Raw genomic sequence first — 22,895 nt, 5'->3', positions numbered from 1 at the left:
CCTGGTGGGTTATAGTCCATGGGGTCGCAAAGAGTCAGACATGACTGAGTGATTAACACATACACACACACACACACACACACACACACACACACACACACAAAGGCTACTAGAATCACAGAAAGAGATGAATGAAATCCAGCCCCCGCCCCCCTCCGCCAATGTATACCCCTTAGCCTGTCATTCATTTTTATACATGATCATCCACTCTTCATCAAACCCAGCAGAACAGCACACAGATCTGTTTTTCTCTTTTTTTTTTTTTTTTTTTTTGAGTCTTCATTTCCATATGAAGGGTCTCAGGTCCTGTGAAAGTTATATTAAAGCAATTTATGTGCTTTTTTTTCCCCCCTGTTAATCTTTGTTAGTTTATTTTTCAGACCTAGTCAGGGACTCTAGGAAGGTTGGTGAAAACTTTTCCCTCCCCTCCAGGACTCCCCCCACCCCCCTGGTAGTCACTTTATCTCATTTTGAAGAGCTTACTAAGCAGTTTTGACCTTTATATAATTACTGACTCCATAGTAACATGACATTAATTTAAGCTCAGAAACAATTGCTAATTATGCTTTATGGTTTCAAAAAACCTGTCATGAATTAATATCTCAGGTACATGGGAAGTTGTTTAAAAAGAAAAGAAAAGAAAATGCTAGTAAGTCTCAGATAAGCAAGTTATAATTAGAAGATGAACTACAAGAAAAAGACGAAGATGAACTTCAGTATAAATAGTATAAACAGTATAAATATTTCCCCAATGAGTGTTTTTGATATTACCTATGAAGTATTAAAAACTGTTCAAATTTAGTAACCTGTGATTGAATTATATTAGTACATTTTTCCAAACTCATCCTGACCTGAAAAGGAAACCTCTGTGTTCAAAATCAAACCCACAGACAAAAACTGTGTTTCTAGGTCTCTTTTATTTGAAGATCATGTAAGGAAGTAGAGTAGCATATACTAGGTGACTAAAGCACAAGTAGGGAGTGTGCTCTAGTCTACTAAGCAACCCACTAGAAATGATGGCCTTCACTGTATGCTTAGAGTCCTTAGGAGGCTTATACATACAATAAGACCACCGGTATGAGGTCAGTCATAATACAGAACTGGGGCTGGGTCCTCTGATACTGTCTGAGTGAACTATTAAACCATTGCCATTGTCTAGTAAGCTGTCAATGGATGGATTTTTCTGGCATTTTTTTCCCTGCAAACTGCCCCCAACCCCACACCCTTTTGGAGGGACATACTTTGAAAGTATCAACAGTTTCCAGCTGAAGGATCCATGTGTCTTAAAATTTTCTTTACATCCTTAACTGACAAAGTTACTACCCATATTATGGTCACAAAACCAATTTAGGTTCAGTGATTCAGTGAGTTTTGAATTCTTGATTCCCAGTTTTGATTTGCTCCACTTGGAAACTGACTGTCAGGATGTTCAATTCAAGGTTCCCTAGGATGAAAGATTAGCTAACAGATTTTGAGTATTTAATAATAAGTACTTACTAAGATTCCCTGGTGGCTCAGATGGTAAAGTGTCTGCCTGCAACGCAGGAGACCCAGGTTCAATCCCTGGGTTGGGAAGATCCCCTGGAGAAGGCAAAGGCAATGCACTCCAGTACCCTTGCCTGGAAAATCCCATGCACAGGGGAGCCTGGTAGGCTACAGTTCATGGGATCGCAACGGACATGACTGAGCAACGTCACTCACCTCACTTCACTTACTAAGCATTATATTTATTAAGAATTTAATGTGGTTTATTTAGCTTATGCAGTTCTTGGTACAGCCTAGAGTAAGACAGTCTCTTATGTTTCTGTCTCTGCAGATGCACAAATGGAAGCACACAGAGATTCTCACGTTCCAGCAAGATCCTAAGTTCAGTAGTAAGCAGAGCTGAGACTTCACCCACAGTTCCCGGCCCCACTCTCCTGCTCTTTGCCAGTCACTGACCACCTGGGGCTCCAGAAATGCCCCAGACTTCTGTTCCTTGCTGGTCTCCCACTTGTCCCCAAACATAATGTGCTGTCCACCCCAACCCCACGGACTTTCTAAACGTGCCATGCATGTATCTTTGTTCTCACATTTGACCACTGGTTAAAGGAAATGGTTGATCCAAATATTCACGTGTAGCAAAACCACTATGCTTTAAAAAAAGAAAACATACTAAACATAAATATAAAAAGTATTGGCTAAGATTTAGTAAGAAAAATATTTCTAAAAGACAGACTGGAATCGGGTGAAGAATTGGGACCATTAAGAGTGTTCTGAGCAAAAATGTAGAAGGTAGAAAAAGCAAGGGACATCGGGCTTTTTCTTCACTGAAATGAGCTTCAGGGAATTAAAGGTTATGATTTCTGGATTCTGAAGTAACATCCGAGGTGCAGGGAAGTCTTTAAGAAGTAGCTTTCTCTGCCCCATTAGCAGCAGAACGAATTGGGAAGTGTAAATGACCCACACAGGTCACAGCTGGTCTGATGGGTGGAGTCCCACTCCTGTCACACTTGAAGGGTCAGATTTCCATTAAAAAAAAAATATATATATATATATATATTTATTTTTAGTTGAAGGATAATTGCTTTACATACTGTAGTGGTTTCAGCCATATAGTCACACGAAACAGCCATATATTCCCTCCCTCTTGAAATTCCCTCCCACCTCCCACCCCCTCCCAGCCATCTGTGTTATCCAGAGCCCGGGTTTGAGTTCCCTGAGTCATACAGCACATTCTCACTGGCTATCTGTTTTACACATGGTGGTGTATACGTGGTGGTCCATGCTGCTCTCTCAATTCGTCCCCCCCTCCCCTCCCCCCGTGCGCACAAGTCTGTTCTCTGTGTCTGGGTCTCCATTGCTGCCCTGCAAATAGGTTCATCAGTACCATCTTTCTAGATTCCAAGCATGCTTCAGTCGTATCTGACTGTTTGCGCCCCCTTTGGTGTAGCCTTCCAGGCTCCTCTGTCCATGGGATTCTCCAGGCAAGAATATTGGAGCAGGTTGCTGTGCCCTCCTGCAGGGGATCTTTCTGAACCAGGGATCGAACTCTCATCTCTTATATCTACCCGCATTGGCAGGAGGGTTGTTTAGCACTAGGGCCACCTGGGAAGCCCCTATATTCCATATATCTGTGTTACTATATGATATTTGTTTTTCTCTTTCTGACTTACTTTACTCTCCATAATAGGCTCTAGGTTCATCCATCTCATTAGCACTGACTCAAATTGTTCCTTTTTATGGCTGAGTAATACTCCCTTGTGTATATGTACCACAGCTTCCTTATCCAGTCATCTGTTGATGGACATCTAGGTTACTTCCATGTCCAGCTATTGAGAATAGTGCTGCAATGAACACTGGGATACATGTGTCTTTTTCAATTATGGTTTTCTCAAGGTATATGCCCAGTACTGGGTCTGTTGGGTCATGTGGTAGTTTTACTTTTAGTTTTTAAAGGAATCTCCACACTGTCTTCCATAGTGGCTGTATCAATTTACATTCCTACTGACAGTGCAAGAGGGTTCCCACTTCTCCACATCCTCTTCAGCATTTATTGTTTGTAGATTTTTGGATGATGGCCATTCTGACTGGTGTGAGGTCATCGGTCTGACCACCTCGTATAGTAATGGAAATAAAAATCAAAAATAAACAAGTGGGGCCTAATAAAACTTAAAAGCTTTTGCACAGCAAATGAAACTATAAACAAGGTGAAAAAAGCAATCCTTAGAATGGGAGAAAACAATAGCAAATGAAACAACTGTCAAAGGATTAATTTCTAAAATATACAAGTGGCTCATTCAACTCAATACCAGAAAAACAAACAGCCCAATCAAAAAGTGGGCAAAAGACCCACACAGACATTTCTCCAAGGACACACAGATGGTTAACAAACATGTGAAAAGATGCTCAACATTGTTTATTGCTGCTGCTGCTGCTAAGTCGCTTCAGTCATGTCTGATTCTGTGCGACCCCACAGATGGCAGCCCACCAGGGTCCCCGGTCCCTGGGACTCTCCAGGCAAGAACACTGGAGTGGGTTGCCATTTCCTTTTCCACTGAATGAAAGTGAAAAGTGAAAGTGAAGTCTCCCAGTCATGTCTGACTCCTAGCGACCCCATGGACTGCAGCCTACTAGGCTCCTCCGTCCATGGGATTTTCCAGGCAAGCGTACTGGAGTGGGGGTGCCAGTACCTTCTCCGTGTTCATTCCTGCTGCTGCTACTGCAAGGTCGCTTCAGTCGTGTCTGACTCTGTGCGACCCCAGAGACGGCAGCTCACCAGGCTCCCCCGTCCCTGGGATTCTCCAGGTAAGAACACTGGAGTGGGTTGCCATTTCCTTCTCCAAGTGAAAATCAAAACTACAAGGAGATAGCACCTCACACGTTCCTTTGATTAATTAGTGGACGAGGGAGACCCTGGGCTGACACAGGCACACAAGAGGGTGAGGAGGTGGACGTCGAGGGCCTCAGGGAGCAGTTAGGATAGGATTCTGGGGGCCTGTGCCTCCCCCTGGACACACACTGACAGCTGGAAATGACCAGTGAACTCACATGTAGCATGTCCGTGCTGGACAACAAAGCTCAGGCACAGACCACACAATGGGTCTGCCACTACCAGCAGGCCTTGTTGATACCAGTCCTTTCTCTGAAAAACAAACCCACCTAGGACAGTTTGCCAAAATCTGGGCATCTAACTGAAGTAATTAATAAGCTTTCACTTTCTGACTTTCTTTTTTTTCCCCAGAGAAGATGCTCAACAGAGTAACTAAAAGATGGAGCCAGACACCTGGGTGGGATTCTTGATTCTGTCATTTGTTAGCTGCTCAGTTTGGGGGACTTCTCTGGTTCCTTGTTCCCTCACCTGTAAAATGGGTGAAATAATGATGTCTACCTCACAGGCTTGCCATGAAAATTGAGTGAGTAAATGACTGAAAAGCATTTGGAAAAGCACCTGACATACATGAGTTATTAGCACAGCTACTCAACATATGCTCATTGTTATTATGATGACAATTTATGTCAGTATTGTTGGAAACTAGGCACAGCAGTGGGTAGAAATAGCTATGTTGTGGGGTTCCTGTCTCACCAATAACCTTGGCCCTTACAGCCTGCAGAAGGGGCAGGTCCCAGAGACCATATAAATATTCTGTGCCTGCCTCTTTTCCCTTGGTTGCAGAATCACTAGCCCAGAGGCAAACACCTGATCCAGGACCAACTAGTCCTTCGGTTGACCATGGATACTCAAGTCATTTGGGGAAATGTTTTATAGAATCAGGGCCAACATCAGGCCAATGCCATGTGATTTTCAGTACTCTGTGTTAACTTGAACTTGTTGACACGGGTTTTATTTTTCCTGTAACCTATTTTACAAAGTCACAAATAATATACCCGCCTGCGTGTGTGCTAAGTCGTGTCTGACTCTTTATCATGTAAAACTCTTTGTGACCCCACGGACTATAGTCTGCCAAGCTCCTCTGTCCATGGACGTCTCCAGGCAGTAATGCTGGAGTGGGTTACCATGCCCTTCTCCAGGGGATCTTCCTGACCCAGGGATTGAACCTAAGTCTCCTGTATTGGCAAGCAGGTTCTTTGCTACTAACACCACCTGGGAAGCCCAAGTAATACACCTAGGGACCCAATGAATAGATAGGACCCCCGAATTTTCCCTGGAGGCTATTTGTCCCAGGTATCATCATATACCTATCCCCGCCCCCCGCACTGTCTTCATTGGTTTGCTTGGGTGCTCTAGGGGAAGGAGCTGTAAGCACCCAGTTTCTCTGGCAACTCTGATTGGGAACTTGGCAGATGGCATTTTTCTCCATTGCTCTGACTCGCCCTGTTCTCAAAGATTTGGGAGGAACAGAATTCACCTCTTCCCATAAAAGAACTCTCTCTCATGACTCTGAAACATATTCACAAAAATGGTTAATTTCTTGTTCAGAGATTTTTTTTTTTATTCCAGAGACCATTAAAATAATAACCACCTCAACGAGGTTCTGCCAGTTAAAGACCATCCAAAGCATCTTTCAAGGATACACAGCTTTACAAAATACCTACAGATGCTGGTGGAAAACAGTAGTACCATCCTTAATTAGATTTGGCTTGGGTTTAAACAGAGTCAAGCAGGACTGAGAGATTTTAGGCTGCTACTGCGCTCTAGGAATCCTGAAGAAACAGAGAACTCAATGTGGAAAGCTAAACCTAAATCCATGGTTCTCAGTCAAAGACGATTTTGTCTGTCTACCTCCCCCACCTTCCCTAGGACATCTGACAGTGTCTGGGGACAGTTTTGATTGTCACAACTTGGGGAGCGGAGGGGTTACTAGCGCACTGGTGGACAAAGTCTGCTCAACATCGTACAAAGCACAGGGCAGGCACCTACAACAAACGATGGCTGCCCCAAATCTCAGTGGTGCTGAGAAGGAGAAGTCCTGGTCTAGATTAGAGCAACTAGACCTGTCCATATCAGCAGTGACTTGAGGAGGTTGTTCCGGGCTTCCCTGGTGGCTCAGATGGTAAAGAATCCACCTGCAATGTGGAAGACCTGGGTTTGATCCATGGGTCAGGAAGATCCCCTGGAGAAGGAAATGGCAACCCGCTCCAGTACTCTTGCTTGGAAAATCCTATGGATGGAGCATCCCAGTAGGCTACAGTCCATGGGGTCGCAAAGAGTCAGACACGACTGGGTGACTTCACTTGGGGCAGTAGGGTGGGAGGTAGAGGTGGGAACAGGCTCCCTTCCACAGCTTTCTTTCCCAGGGCACAACACCTTGTGAAAAGCTCTAAAATCTTCTAGAAACTGTGCCATAATAAATTCCCTGAACGTCTCTAATGTCTCCAGTGTGAGGGGATGCTTTTTTTTCCCCAAATCTCTCAGTCCTATTATAGTTATTCTTTTAAAACTGAGCCCCCTCAGGACACTCCCCTGTCACCTCCTCTGGACCATGTCTCCCTGAAACCCTGGCGTGTCACGGAGTGGTGGCCCTCTGAGATGCCTGGGAAAGGCATCTTCACCAGGGCCAGTATAACCACTGCTCATCCCTCCCTCTGCAGAGAGGCGGTTGGCTTTCTCTGGCTAACCACTGGGGCCAGTCAGCTGTATACAGAAAAGTGATGTTCCCAAGGATCAGGCGGCTCTTGAGAGATATTGAGCATTTGACATTTCCCCCATTTTCTTCCAGCTTAAATGAAATAAAGCAGGACCATACTTACAATCTGCTCCTTAATATGTGTTATGGTCATTTTTTTTTTTTTTTGGTAAATAAAAGCAAACTGATTCAATCAAATCTTGCAGAAAACTGTAGTCGTGTAGGAAAACTCTTCTGATTTATGGAAGGGTGAGGTACTAGAAATACCAGATGGTATGGCACTGAGGTAAAGAACCCGCCTGCTGATGCAGGAGATTGAAGAGACTTGGGTTCAATCCCTGGGCCAGGGAGACTGCCTGGAGGAGGAAATGACAATGCACCAAGTATTTCTGCTTGGAGAATCCCGTGGACAGAGGAGCCTGGTGGGCTACAGTCCATGGGGTCTCAAAGAGTCAGATACGACAGAAGCTACTTAGCACATGCACACAAGGTACTAACGCGAAGCATCCATGTGCATCACGGTGGAAACGACCACAGGACAACGTTTTTCCTTTCAGACTGGGGAAGGCTGACAGCTAAGACCAGAGGCGGGAGAACTCAAGCGGGATGCAGGCTTGTTCATATCCCTGGGTTCTTGGGAGGTAGTGGGTCCACAGAGCTCTCCCAAGGAGGGCGAATGGTCCCTATACCACGGCCCTTGTGTATCTCCTACTTCCCTGTATCATCACGCAGGCCCTGTTGTGTGGTCGGTCCCTTCTGCCTCACTGACACCTCCCCTGAAAGTTCTAAGAGAGCCTGTGCTAGCTAGCATCGGTTTCACCTTAAATATTTCCAGGCAAGCATGATATCTGGAAGTTACTGGGTTATGGCTGCATAATGCTCAGGGAAAAGCTTGAATTGTGTTTTCTTTGTATTAGGAATTAATACCCATTACTAATCCTGGGTAAACAATAAAGTGGCTGGAAAGAAAACATAAAATGAGAAATTGCTGCCATAGAAACTGCCGACGATTGCGTTGTCACTGTTTTTTGGAGTTCTGTGAAAGAGCTCAGTTTTAATTATCTAACATTAAAAAAAATGAGTTTTCTTTTAAAAAACTGACTCCATAGCTAAGTCTCAGTTCCCCAAGATTAGCTATCAGGGATAAAACCAAAGCCACTGAGTAACCAAAGTCTAGCGTGTGTGTGTGTGTGTGTTAGTCACTCAGTCGTGTCTGACTCTTTGCAACCCGATGGACTGTGGCCCGCCAGGCTTCTCTGTCCATGGGATTCTCCAGGCAAGAATACTGGCATGGATTGTCATTCCCTTCTCCAGGGATCTTCCCAACCCCGGGGTGGAACCCTGGTCTCCTGCATTGCAGGCAGGTTCTTTACCGTTTGGGCTAGTCTGGGGAGGAGGTCAATTAACAAATTTGTGTGTGGGCTCTGTTTGCACTTGAATTTCTGTGCAATTCCTGCCTTACCTGAAGACCTTGATCCTGCCTGTGATCTTTAGAAGTGTCTGCATGTCACAGACCTTACATTTCAAGTCAGATTCCTTTCTATGTGCTAATATTCCAGCAGGATCTTTTTATATAATTATACATGCTTAGATGGGAAAGCAGAAGTACAATGAATGAATTTGTCACTTTTCTAATGATTAGAAGTTTTTTGACAGCAATTAAAATTTAGTCTGTGTTTCTGTGGTTATACGTGTGTACAGTTGAAGTACATCATCACACAGAAAAAAGGTCTGCTTTTCATCTTCTTTACCCTTTAATCTTCAAGCTCTTAGCAGAGACACATACATTTCTTATTTTAAAGAAATAATGTTTCATAAAATATGAACACTTAAGACTGTATCTGCTATTTTCAGGGAGATTCAAGGAATAGTTATTTTAGGGGAATTCAGGAAAATTGCTCAATATATATGGAAGCCACTTGACCAATTTTTCTGATTTTTTGTGGTCTTTTTTTTAGACATGCAAAAAAAATGTGGATTTTCTTATTTGGGAGCAAAGAACCAATGGTTATTTAATCTTTTTAATATAAATTTATTTATTTTAATTGGAGGTTAATTACTTTACAATATTGTATTGGTTGCTTGGGGCTGGTGCACTGAGACGACCCAGAGGGATGGTATGGGGAGGGAAGAGGGAGGAGGGTTCAGGATGGGGAATACGTGTATACCTGTGGCAGAAACTTTTTAAATTAAGAGGTAAGGCATCTTTGAAACCAGACTGTATTATCATCAGCCAAACTACACCCCTCTTAATTAAAACTGACACCCCTGTAGCCTCACAGTTCTTCCTCCCGTCTAACCTAAATACACGTTACTGACACCTCTGGCTACTTCCTATTATGCCTCAGTAGTTAAAAGTAAAAAAAAAAAAAAAAAAAAAAGAATAGATTTGCATTTTTGCTGCACTTTTTTTTAAAATACTAAAATCAAAGTATTAAGTCATTCTTTTGGTATCTTGACTACATAACCCCAGCTCCTCAACCTCTTCTAAATTAACAGGTTCTATTTTCTGATTCTTGCATTATTCTAGTAACTTTCCTCTCCCAGCTTCTTGTGAAAAGGCAGAGCAGTAGAAAAGGCAATGTTCTCAACCAGCGAGTGGGGTGAACAAGCCAGGGACAGCTGGCCAGGCGGGATGATCCGGTCTGGATTCTGTGTGTTTCCTTTGACTAGGAGACCTGCTGAGTTGCAGTTTCCAGAGGCTCCACCCCACTCTCTGCAGGTACTTAAATCCAGAGCTGCCCAGTCCCCAGCTGGAGCCTGAGGGCAGGGGGTCAACTCAGGCTCTCCTGAGGCCACTGCTGCCCCTCCCCGCCAACTTGGCCTCATAAAACACTCTCCTCCACCAAGAAACTAAGATGCCTCAGCTCTTTTGTGCCTTCTTTTATCATTGCATTGGGAGTTCTCCTTTTTAAAACCTGCTTTCATTGTGCTTTATATTTGTTTTTGTATTTTCACATTTTTCAAATGGGGAAAAGAACCCTGTGGCCTGGCAAATGTGGCTGTGGGAATCTGGCCCTTCACATGAGACCAAATCTCTATATGTACTTCCCCCCATCCGCACCAACAGGTGAGTTCACACAGGTGACCTGGTCCTGGAAGACAGCGCCTCTGTGAGCCGTGACAGCCCCCACCCCTGAAGTGTGCGTGTGCATGTGTGTGTTTGTGCATGTTAGTTGCTCAGTCACATCCAACTCTTTTTGATCCTAGACACTGTAGCCTGCTAGGCTCCTCTGTCCATGGGATTCTGCAGGCAAGAATACCAGAGTAAGTACCCATTCCCTTCTCCAGGGAATGTTCCCAACCCAGGGATCGAACTGGGGTCTCCTTCATTGCTGGTGGACTCTTTACAGTCTGGGCTACCAAGGGAGCCCCCTGAAGGGCCTACTTCGGTAGTAAAACACATTTGCAGGGCAAAAATTATCCTGTTTTCCTTTCCCCATCAATGAAACAAGCTCATATATCCTTCCTAGTTTTTCTCTAGCACGTTTACTTATTTTTTGCAGTTTTTATTTTATATTCCCTGATGGCCCAGTGGTAAAGAATCCTCCCGTCAATGCAAGAGACTCAGGCTTTATTGCTGGTCTTGGAAGACCCCCTGGAGAGGGAAATGGCAATCCACTTCAGTATTCTTGCTTGGAGAATCCCATGGACAGAGGAGCCTAGTAGGCTATGGTCTATAGTGTCACAAAGAGCTGGTAATAACTTAGCCACTGAACAACAACAAAGAGCTCATTAACAGGGCTGTGTTAGTTTCATGTGTACAGCAAGGAGATTCAGTTCTACATATATAAAAAAAAAATATATATATATATATATATATATTTCAGATTCTTTTTCCATTTAGGATATTTCAGAATATTGAACAGCATTCCCTCTTTGATACAGTAGATCCTTGTTGGTTATCTATTTTAAATACAGTGGTGTTCTAGTATGTTTATTATTCTAGTTTATAAAGTTCATCCTTGGCCTAGCTTGGACTGAGTAAATAACCTCTCCAGATGCCACCCGGACAGGTCAGTCTCTCTGCTCTAAACTGCTATTTTCTAAGTCCTTGACCTTCAAGCACAAGTAAAAATTGAAAGTGTTAGTCGCTCAGTCGTGTCCAACTCTTTACACCCCCGTGGACTGTAGACCACCAGGCTCCTCTGTCCATGGAATTCCTCAGGCAAGAACACTGGAGTGGGGAGCCATTCCCTTCTCCAGGGGAGCTTCTTGATCCCCAGGTTTCCTGCATTGCAGGCAAATTCTTTACCATCAGAGCCATCAGGAAAGCCCCTTAAAGCACGAGGCCCCCTTCAAGTCCCTTCAAGTTCGAAGGCTCTACAGGAAAGTAGCTGTATTTTATGCAGCTGTGAGTTAAGAAAGCACAACATGAAATTACCCAAACTCTCTAGGGCTTCTGAATGAGATTTTCTAATCACAACAGCATCTGGGTATCCTTGGAAAATATCTGCAGACATAGATGAGATAACTAATGTTGGTTTTCCAGTAGCGTCGTTTAACAGTGGATGCACACAACCCTTGCACACACAACAGGGACCCCTGCTCCAGGGAATAATCAAGTTGAAACGTATTGCTCAACTCTCATGTTGATCCAATGTCCTTGATTCAAGTTCAGGTCCGAATTTCTGTAATTTTACTGCAGGGAATGCATTGAGAATTTTCCAAACTTGTCAGGCATCAATACCCTCACTGATTAAGATCTAACTGGCATCTACTGGTGGGGAGAAAAAAGAAAGTGGAAAAACACACCTGGAATTTCCGAGTGCTGCTAATATCCCAAATATTTCCATTAGCATTTTATCTGAATTAAATTAAGCTTGAAGTTTAGATCATGAATGAAGAATGAAGAACCATGCATCGTATTCAGAAAAGTTAGACAACTGGTACACAGTTGCCCAACTGAAGATTCCATGACTTGAATTTGTATCTGAATTAGTGTAACCATCAAGCCTGAGCATTTTGCACCACATGAGGCTACAAACTTCTCTGATAAATTCAGCATAAAGAAAACACTTGTGGCCATTTCTGGGCAATCACAAACAGTTCTGAAACTAAGCAAGAGGGATCCTGGATTAACAAGGAGGAGGCAAGCTGTATTTTCAAGTGAAGTATCTATAAACTTAGTAAATAGATCTAATCCATTCATGGTCATTAGGAAAAAGTTCTGCATTAATATACTCATCAATTCTTTTTCATTTGCCTTCTGTGTGCATAGCTCTGTGTTGCCAACAACATGTCATTCCCTCCAGTCATTATTTTCAGTGATGATGAGTATTTTGGCTCCTATCCAAGCTTAATCTGTCAACATTTTAGGATGAGAATGCCATCGATTGATAAAGATGCTCTGCAGCAACTCACCAGGTGTGCATCTGCTTACTCTCATGCTTGCTCTCCAGCCTCTTCCTCTCCTAGATGTCAATTATTAGAAATCTTAAGTGTTTGGACCTTGCTGTGAATAAAGAAAGGAAAATGTGCCCTGGCAAACGGGGAAGAGTAAAATGCATGGGCAAGCCTTCCAAAGCACAGAAGCCATCAGCAAAACTGCCAGCTCAGAAGTAACACAACTTCAGTGCTTAGAGTGCAGCATCTCCAAGGAAAGCAAACTGCCAAAAGGATAATGCTTTTCTGTCTAACAAAAAAGAAGACCTCCTTTGCCCTGGATTCAGCCTGCAGCATGGATGTTCTTAGGTTCGCAGACTCTAATGAAGACTGGAGACTTCATTCTAGGGCAGACTCTATGATGAGCCACATGGTGGCCCAGTGAACCCTTTCCTTACTTGGATTTCTGCAGCATCAGGACTGGTCCCTCCACCACCACACACTCAGGACTCATCCATCCAACCCCTCTTATTGATTGGGCACTGTGTTAGGCACTCGTCCGACTCACCACTCACGTGATGGGCCCATCCTTTCCCATCCTTCACATGAAAGCCGGAATGGTTTTTCTCAAACTGAAATCGAGTCATGCCATTTCGCTGCTGTGAACTCATCTTGGGCTTCCCCTTGTCCTTGGGATAAAGTTCAAAGCTTCTCCGTCAGTGTAGCTGGCAATGCTGTTCACACCTAAACTCGGCAGAGCTAGAGTCAGAGGTGCAGGCCTTCCCTCCCCAGGCCAGTCCCACCCGGTCCTGCAAAGATCCAAGACAAGGTGTGTCTTCCATTTAGAGCTTCTTGTGAGGAGCAGTTGATAAGTTGATGAGTCTCTGTACCTGCGTCAGTTCTGCTCATGCTGTAGGTACTAAGTCACATTTGCATTCAGCACTTCACATGTATTTTACTCATATTGATAAGTTTTTCATGTAGGAAGCTGCCTGGGGACTCAGAACTTTCAAATTTAGAGTTCAATGGTATGTGAGTAAGAGGATAGGAGGTCTAGAGACAAGGTGAAGAGGCAGGCTTAGGAGAATAGTACATAGGGAATAATGAGTTACCAGACTCAAACAGACAAAAAAAAAATCCTTTCCATTCTATAAGAATGATTATAAACAAAACATTTAAATATTAAAATGTCTGCACAGTGTTCTTGCCTGAGAAATCCCAACAGAAGAACCTGGAGGGCTATAGTCCATGGGATTGCAAACAGTCAGACAGGACTTAGTAACCAAACAATAGCAACAACATATTAATCAACTATTGAGGTGAAGAGTAATAGGTAGGAGAAAGCTTCACAGGTGATAGTAATAAAGTTTGTTATTCCATATATAAACATTGATAGAACCAGAGATCAAATTGCCAACTTCTGTTGGATTATAGAAAAAGCAAGAGAATTCCAGAAAAAAACATCTATTTCTGCTTTATTGATTACACCAAAGCATTTGACTGTGTGGATAACAACAAACTGTGAAAAATTCTTCAAGAGATGGGAATACCAGACCACCTTACCTGCCTCCTGAGAAATCTGTATGTAGGTCAAGGAGCAACAGTTAGATCTGTACCTGGAACAACAGACTGGTTCCAAATCGGGAAAGGAGTACATTAAGACTCTATATTGTCACCCTGCTTATTTAATTTATATGCAGAGTACATCATGTGAAATGCTGGGCTGGATGAAGCACAAGCTGGAATCAAGATTTCCAGGAGAAATATCAATAGCCTTAGATACGCAGATAGCACCACCCTATGGTAGCATGAGAAGCGGAATTAAAGAGTCTCTTAATGAAAGAGAGTGAAACAGGTGGCTTAAAACTCAGCATTCAGAAAACTAAGATCATGGCATCAGGTCCCATCACTTCGTGGCAAATAGATGGGGAAACAATGGAAACAGTGACAGACTTTATTTGTTGGGGCTCCAAAATTACTGCAGATGGTGACTGCAGCCATGGAATTAAAAGACACTTGCTCCTTGGAAGAAAAGCTATGACCAGCTTAGACAGCATACTAAAAAGCAGAGACATTACTTTGCCGACAAAGGTCCATGTAACCAAAGCTTTGGTTTTTCCAGTAGTCATGTATGGATGTGAGAGTTGGAATATAAAGAAAGCTGAGCACCAAAGAATTGATGCTTTTGAACTGTGGTATTGGAGAAGACTCTTGAGAGTCCCTTGGACTGCAGGGAGATCAAACCATTCAATCCTAAAGGAGATCAGTCCTGAATGTTCATTGGAAGGACTGATGCTGAAGCTGAAACTCTAATACTTTGGCCACCTGATGTGAAGAACTGACTTCTTTGAAAAGACCGTGATGCTGGGAAAGATTGGAGGCAGGAAGAGAAGGGGCCGACAGAGGATGAGATGGCTGGATGGCATCATCGACTTGATGGACTTGAGTTTGGGTGAGCTCCGGGAGTTGGTGATGGACAGGGAGGCCTGGCGTGCTGCAGTCCGGGGGGTTGCAGAGAGCTGGACATGACTGAGCGACTGGGGACTGACTGATATAATCTGTGTGTGTACTGGCAGATGGTTTCCTTTTCTATCTCTGTCATTGCTGAACAATAAGAGTAGACTTAACTTTAAAGGTTTTACTTCCCGAGTTGTAAGATGAGAGGATAAAAGAGATGAACTTTAATCTCACATCCAACTCTGGATTCAACACTTTTATTGGCATTTTCTTAGAAATGTGTAAGGAATAAAAACATAATGATATCTAGTGCTTAGTATCATAAGCGATCAGCAGATTAGCTTATGGTAAATACTATTCCTGCAATTCAGGTTTATTACCATTATGCAGCAGTGATGAGCCATATCATGCAATTCAAGTAAAAAAGTGATTTCTATTTGGTAAAGGGATTTACACATTTTCTTACAATTTATTATTAAAGATATGACTCTGCATCAAGAAAATTCAGCAGGGTTTAACACTAAAAGAATAATCTGGAATTGTGCTCACTGACGATCACCTTTTACTGTAGCCACTGAATATGAGCTTGCCATCTGGAGTTCTGACGGGATGTCCTAGACCTCTGATCTTACCAAATGGAAACTGTCTGTGATGATCAGTTCGGAACTGTTTACTTTCTGTATTAGCCACAGTAGGTCTATTTAGGAGAGCCCAGACATCCTTTTAGATATCTTTGCTTTACATAGTCTGTCTTCTATATTGAGGAAGCTAAGAAATATCCAAGTAGGTGCACAGTGTCTCACACAGCAGTATTGTTGTCACCGCAGTCCTAAGGACCCTGCTCTGGACTAGTCACAATGCAGGCTGGTTGTCTGTGCATCTAAGGTGACTTAGCCTCCATTCATGAAAACAGTCTGCTGTTGGCCAAATATCATCATTCTCACTTTGAAAAAATTTACATGTAGTGCTTTAATGTTCCATCAGATTGATCAAGGAAAAGCTTGGAAACTCTTACATACTATCCTCTGATTTGATCTTTTCTTTAATTTTGCTCTTTCTCTTTTGTTTTAGTTCTAAAACCTCATTCAGTATCACACCTCATTTCTCCTCTGTCTACCCCAAAGACATTTTCTCTAGAGAACGCAATCAGTTTTTGCTTGATATTTCTCACAACCATTAAATCTTATTATCTGTAACTTTCTTCCTTACACGTACATTTTTCTTTTGAGAGATTTAAAATCTGGCTATGCCTCAATAACTTAACCCATTTTTGGAAACCTCCCCATTGAAATATTACAGCATTAATTTTAACACATGCAAGATTAAAACATCACAAGGATGTGTAGGATTTTTCTATTTTATGTACCAATTTCATAAGAATATTAAATTATATGTATATATATTTTAATTGCAGGCAATGAGGAATATGTGTGAAATTAGATGTGTTTTTCTCAACTTACATAAAGAATGTTGAACAGGAGAGTAAAGCACAGGTGGTATATTCAAATTAGCCAATCTCTTTAACTTTAAAAAGGAAGATAGAAAGGTTTGTAAGAATTTCTTCACTCCCTGATTCTTGTCCAGGCTCTGAAATTAAGTAACCTTTGATATCATCGTATATCAACTTAACAGAGTTTTGGTTCTGCAACATGAATTTTTCCTCCACTCCTTTGATCTCCTGTTGTTGAATAATTCACTACAGCCTGTTGCATTCAGTGCTACTCAAAACCCTCTTCAAGTTCCAAAAAGCTTTTCTTAATTTGAGAAAGTCCATATGCTTAGCTTCTGTTGATAAATGCTTTCTGGAGACATAGTCGAATGGAAATGGGTATGGAAAATCTGCTGTGGATAAATTATATTCTTTCACATATTTTTAAATGGCTAGGGGAAAATAAAGAATCCAAATTCTGGGTGATAGAAATGTTAAACAAATGCACATACTAGGTAAAGCACTTGTGGAAGAAAATGTCTTTGTCATCACATTTCTATTAAACATTACTGGCTCAGACAGGGCTATGTGGTCCTTTCATTTTCCAGTACAGGAAAATGCACGTATCTCTCCTGAATGAGGATGAGGAAGTACTATGACTCTGCCTCTAGGGACAAGGGATCCATAACATGGGAAGGTATGAAGGCTGTAAGGCACCACAATTAATGGCATTCAGGAGATGCGGAATCAAGCTTAGCTTTGCCACTGGTGGCTTCATCTGCCTGATCCAGTCCCTGCTGGGGATTCTTCATCCTTACTCACCCTCCTGCAGTAAGATGTCAGCCTGGCTCTCAGGCAGCTTTAGAACCAATCTGAGGGCGAACAATGCTCAGGATATGTGTTATTGAAAAGATTACATAGAAAGCAATTTAGGAGACTTGTCTAAAAATAATACTGCGACAATGTTCCCATATATTAAAATTTCAAAGGTCACGATAATTACTTGTCATGGTTCACTGTATGCACTAATCACTTAGGAAAAGAAAAGCCTCCTTCTCCACTGGTGTCACGATGTGGAAGGTGCTTAGAAGTAACTACAGGGGAAAGACAGCACTAAGCCTTTATTCTCTAACAATGTGGGTTTCACGGACTATGTCTTCTAAGTGACCTCCTTCTAAAACTCACCTTTTATAAAAAATTTTTACTTGATTGCTTAGAACTCTGAACTATCTATTTTGTGCAAAAAGGTTTTAGTTCAGAACCTCTATTTCAAGTGAAATATAATAAACTGACTTGTCATAAACTGTTCTGAAAGTTCACATTTTTATCAAAATATAAAGTAGAAGGGGGTCTGCAATGTCATTAGGGTATATAAACATGTCACAGAAGTAAAAGAGATAGTTGGGAATGAAACATACACAAAGGTCATTTTACTTACAATGAAGGAAATGTCACAGTTAGTGGGGAAGGGAAAGATTAATAAATTACAGGACGGTGGCTGTTTATGAGGCAAAAATAATGTTAAATCTCTGACTCACATAGTTCACCAACAAAAAGAAATTCAACAGATATTGGGGCTAGTTATAAATAACTAACCCAAAACATTCTAAAAAATATAAATTGTTAATATAGAAAATCAATAGGAGGGTGCACTTTTAAAAGCATGTGCAAAATAACACAGTAGAGTGCCATCATCAAAAAGTGTACAAATAATAAATGCTGGAGAGGGTGTGGAGAAAAAGAAACCCTTCCACACTGTTAATGAGAATGCAAATTGGTACTGCCATTATGGAGAACAGTATGGAGATTCTTCAAATAACTAAAAATAGAGTTACCATGTGATTCTACAATCCCACTCCTGGTCACATATCTGGAAAAATCCCTAACTCAAAATGTACATGCATCCCAAGGTTCACAGTAGCATTATTTACAATAACCAAGACATGGAAGCAACTTATCCATCCATCAATATATGAAAGTATAAACAAGATGCTTTATACACATGCAATCACACACACAGTGGAATACTACTCAGTCATAAAAATGGAACATGCCATTTGCAGCAACATGGATGGACCTAGAGATTCACATACCAAGTGAAATAAGTCACATAGAGAAAGAGAAATATCATATGATATCGCTTATATATGCTATCTAAAAATAGGGTACAAATGACAAGATAGAAATAGAATTACAGATGTAGAAAATGAGCTTATGGTTACTAGGGGGGGAAGGGTAAATTTAAGAGATTGGGATTGACATATACCCACTAATATATATAAAATAGCTAATAAGGACCTGCTGCTGCTGCTGCTGCTGCTGCTGCTGCTGCTAAGTTGCTTCAGTCGTGTTTGACTTGGGGTGTTTTATGTGTTCTATGGGGTTCTGTGCAGCCCCATAGACCGCAGCCCACCAGGCTCCCCTGTCCCTGGGATTCTCCAGGCAAGAACACTGGAGTGGGTTGCCATTTCCTTTTCCAATGCATGAAAGTGAAAAGTGAAAGTGAAGTCGCTCAGTCATGTCTGACTCTTAGCGACCCCATGGACTGCAGCCCACCAGGCTCCTCTGTCCATGGGATTTTCCAGGCAAGAGCACTGGAATGGGGTGCCATTGCCTTCTCCAATAAGGACCTGCTGCTGCTGCTGCTGCTAAGCCGCTTCAGTCATGTCCGACTCTGCGACCCCATAGACGGCAGCCCACTAGGCTCTGCTGTCCCTGGGATTCACCAGGCAAGAACACTGGAGTGGGTTGCCATTTCCTTCTCCAATGCATGAAAGTGAAAAGTGAAAGTGAAGTCGCTCAGTCATGTCTGACTCTTAGCGACCCCATGGACTGCAGCCCACCAGGCTCCTCTGTCCATGGGATTTTCCAGGCAAGAGCACTGGAATGGGGTGCCATTGCCTTCTCCAATTAGGACCTGCTGCTGCTGCTGCTGCTAAGCCGCTTCAGTCATGTCCGACTCTGCGACCAAATAGACGGCAGCCCACTAGGCTCTGCTGTCCCTGGGATTCACCAGGCAAGAACACTGGAGTGGGTTGCCATTTCCTTCTCCAATGCATGAAAGTGAAAAGTGAAAGTGAATTCGCTCAGTCATGTCCAACTCTTAGCGACCCCATGGACTGCAGCCCACCAGGCTCCTCTCTCTATGGGATTTTTCAGGCAAGAGTACTGGAGTGGGGTGCCATTGCCTTCTCTGTAAATAAGGACCTACTGTACAGTAAAGGAAGTCTGTTATGGCTTATATGGGAAAAAAATCTAAAAAAAGAGTATATATATATTTATATATAACTGGTTTACTTTACTGTACACTTGAAACTAATACAACTCCAGTAAAATTTAAAAAGATAATAATGCAAATGAATCTATATAAAAATTAGAAGTAGACTCACAAACCTAGGAAACAAATTTATGGTTTCCAAAGGGGAAAGGGTGGGGAAGGGACAAATTAGCATTATACAATAAACAAATACAAACCACTCTACATAAAATACATAAAGCAACAAGGATTCACTACACAGCATAGGGAATTATACCCAATATCTTATAATAGCCTCTAATGGAATATAATCTGCAAAAAGCAAAATCACTATGCTGTACCCTTGAAACTAACACAATACTGTAAATCAAATACACTTCAATACAAGAAGTTATATTTCTGTGTGACCCAAAAGAATATACTGAAATCAAAAAGGTAGATCTCAATCTGGTTTGAAAATATATAGTGCTGTTAACAATTTGTGACAGGCACAGACTACAAACTCCTTCAAATGTTTAAGACAAACACTGTGGTCCCAATTAGTCAAGAGGCTATTAGACAATAGCAACCTTACAAAGGAGGAAAAAAGACAGGTGAATAGGTTTGACTTGCCTAGTAATCAAAGTGACGTAAATTAAGAAAAATAATGTATTTTGTTATCAAAATAAGAAAACATGATAATCAATTATATACACTACTGCTGAATATATGTAAAGAGTACAAGTCTGTTTTCAAAGTAATTTGGAAATACATATCATGTGCCTCAAAAATACTCATGCTGTTTCATGTAAGAGTTAACTATTATGAATGTATCTTGATAAATAATTTGAATAAGGAAAGCCTTATGCATAGTGATATTCATTTCAATATTATATGTAAGAGAAAAATAATCTTAAGTGTCTCAAGGAAGAATGATGGTTGTTGAGAAATTTCAGTACAGGTTAAGTTGAAACAGTATATAGTTATTAAACATAACTTTTGAGAAAGACATGAAATATCAGGAGAAATTGTTGCTGGAATGTAAGAGAAAAATCAGGACACAAAATTATTTGCTCAATAATAGATGCATAAGAAAACAGACATTCCCCCTCATTGCCATTATTCATTAATAAACAAAAACATACTTTGCACACACTTTAAATTAAATAGCAAATTGTTAGTACTTTATCATTTATCATTGAAGAAGAACAAAATATTCCAGGAAAATATTCCTACCTTACACTATACTGGTGGTATGGTCAGGAGAGACAAGGTTTTTGATGTGTAGACAGGACAGAGAGAGCCTCAACTTTTAAATACAGCCTTACTATCAGGTAAGAGTACTCCCCGTGTGCTGTGTTGTGCTTAGTGTCAGCTGTGTCTGACCCTTTGAGACCCCATAGACTGTGGCCCGCCAGGCTCCTCTGTCCATGACATTCTCCAGGCAAGAATACTGCAGTGGGTTGGCATGCCCTCCTCCAGGGGATCTTCCCAACCCAGGGATCAAAACCAGGTCTCCTGCATTGCAGGTAGATTCTTTACCATCTGAGCTACCAGGGAAGCCCCCTAAGGAATTTCATTTAATCTTTAAGTTAATCTCAGAAAAATTTCCACTCATCCTCTGCCTCCCTGCCAAGAGTCATGAACTTTGGCCGTGACCCTGGGTCTCCTCACGTTTCAGGGTCTCTCCTGGTGCAGCCTCTTTGTCTCTTATGAGACAAGGCTGCACAAAATGTTTATACATTTTGTGCTTTCTTTCTTCTTTTTTTTTCCTGTTCTTTTTTTTTTTCCTTTTTTAATCTCTTCCCTTGGTTCTATTTTTGTTAACTCCCATAACTCTCTAAAGGGTCCCCAGTCTTTGTTGTTTGGGGTTAAGGTTTGTGTAATCTCTTAGTTGACCAAGAAAGAAGAAACCAACATCAGTTTCAGCTCTGACAGGCCTTCATCTTCTTATAAAAATCTTCAATAACTCCCATGACAGGTACAGTGAAATTCTGATTCTTTTTTTAAAATTAATTTATTTATTTTAATTAATATATGTTAATTGGAGGCTACTTACTTTACAATATTGTAGTGGGTTTGCCATACATTGACATGAATTAGCCATGTGTGTACATGTGTTCCCCATCAAAAGAACATTTGAACGCTGAGTAAATTCCACAAAACAACTTCTGAATGCCGGCAGAGGACATCAGGCACCCAGAAAAGCAGCCCATTGTCTTCGAAAGGCGGTAGGAAAAAATATAAAAGTCAGGAAATTCTGGTTCTTTTCTCCCACATCTTGGGCACCAACGTGAACGGATCTGACACGCTCACCCTCTTTCACACCTGGAATACTATGCATTTCTCACTAGCTTCTGCTCACTGCATTGAGTGTCTTAGTCTTCTTTCCATTTTTCTTGGAATGACCTCCTAAGCTGCCTGTCATTCCAGAACATGGGTTTAAGAACTTACAGGGAAAAAAAAAAAAAGACGCAGCATTCCTCAGTGACAGAATTCTAAAGGAGATTTCCTTGACAGTGACTTCTCAGTACTTCTAAAATATTACAACACTTCCTGTACATTTCTGAGAGGTTGCTTGGTGAGCAGGACATAGCTGAGGGTGCCAGTGACTACTGGGGGAGGGTGTGCCTAAGAATTCTAGCAGCAGCATTTTTACCTCTTGGGAGAGTTTAGGGAATTTCAGGCACTCTAAGCTTTAGCTGACCGCAAGTTAGCATTCAAACTAGCGCACTAAGAATAAAAGTGAGTGCTTTTAAAATTTATACCAGTAAACCAAGTGAGAAACAAAACAGTCTTAGACAAATTGTTATTGCTTCTTACTGTGTATCTGTTAAAAATACAGGCTTCTGGATTTCTGAGTTTCTGAGTATGAGTCCCAGAGCCTGCACTTAAAAAAAGGCTCTTTAGTTTCTTATCAATTGATATTTGAAAACTCCTACTTGAAAAGTTTTTTCTTTTCTAACGCCTAGGTATTTCTTGGTGATTATCTATAAAATATTCCTCTAATACATAATGGAGATCAGCATCAACATATTTTTTAAAGTATTCTAAACAGGGTGCTTTTCGGGTACAGAATGCATACAGACTTGAAACTTGCTTTCTGGCTGACATTTTCAGCAAAGCTTTTATACCCACTACAGGTATTCAATTTAAAACCTTGATTTAAATACTGTAATTTAGAAGCATTGTTTTTTACTACTTTTCAGGGCAATTATATAACATTTCAATTACAATGTAATCATCTTTACCAATTCTTATTGGATATGTTATTGTAACTTACAAATAATTGTTTCAATTTAATAGACTCACTAAAAAATAACATCGTTTCAATTTAATAGACTCGCTAATAAATGAACTATCAGAACTCAAAGCACCTCTA

The 22,895-nt window shown here is 41.5% G+C and overlaps 1 protein-coding gene and 1 non-coding gene across 3 annotated transcripts in view; one reads left to right on the top strand and one right to left on the bottom strand.

The window, feature by feature from the left end:
- Nucleotides 1-22,895, bottom strand: part of KCNQ5 (potassium voltage-gated channel subfamily Q member 5) — a 627,271-nt gene that overhangs the window by 295,695 nt on the left and 308,681 nt on the right. The gene's annotated exons all lie outside the window — the stretch shown is intronic.
- TRNAC-GCA lies at nucleotides 1,504-1,575 on the top strand. The gene has a single exon. It is a non-coding gene; the product is annotated as a tRNA-Cys (tRNA).

This window comes from Capra hircus, chromosome 14 (assembly GCF_001704415.2).
Source record: "Capra hircus breed San Clemente chromosome 14, ASM170441v1, whole genome shotgun sequence".
Classification (NCBI taxonomy): domain Eukaryota; kingdom Metazoa; phylum Chordata; class Mammalia; order Artiodactyla; family Bovidae; genus Capra; species Capra hircus.
Note: the sequence above shows the minus strand (reverse complement) of the source record. Positions and strands in the feature narration are given on the sequence as shown.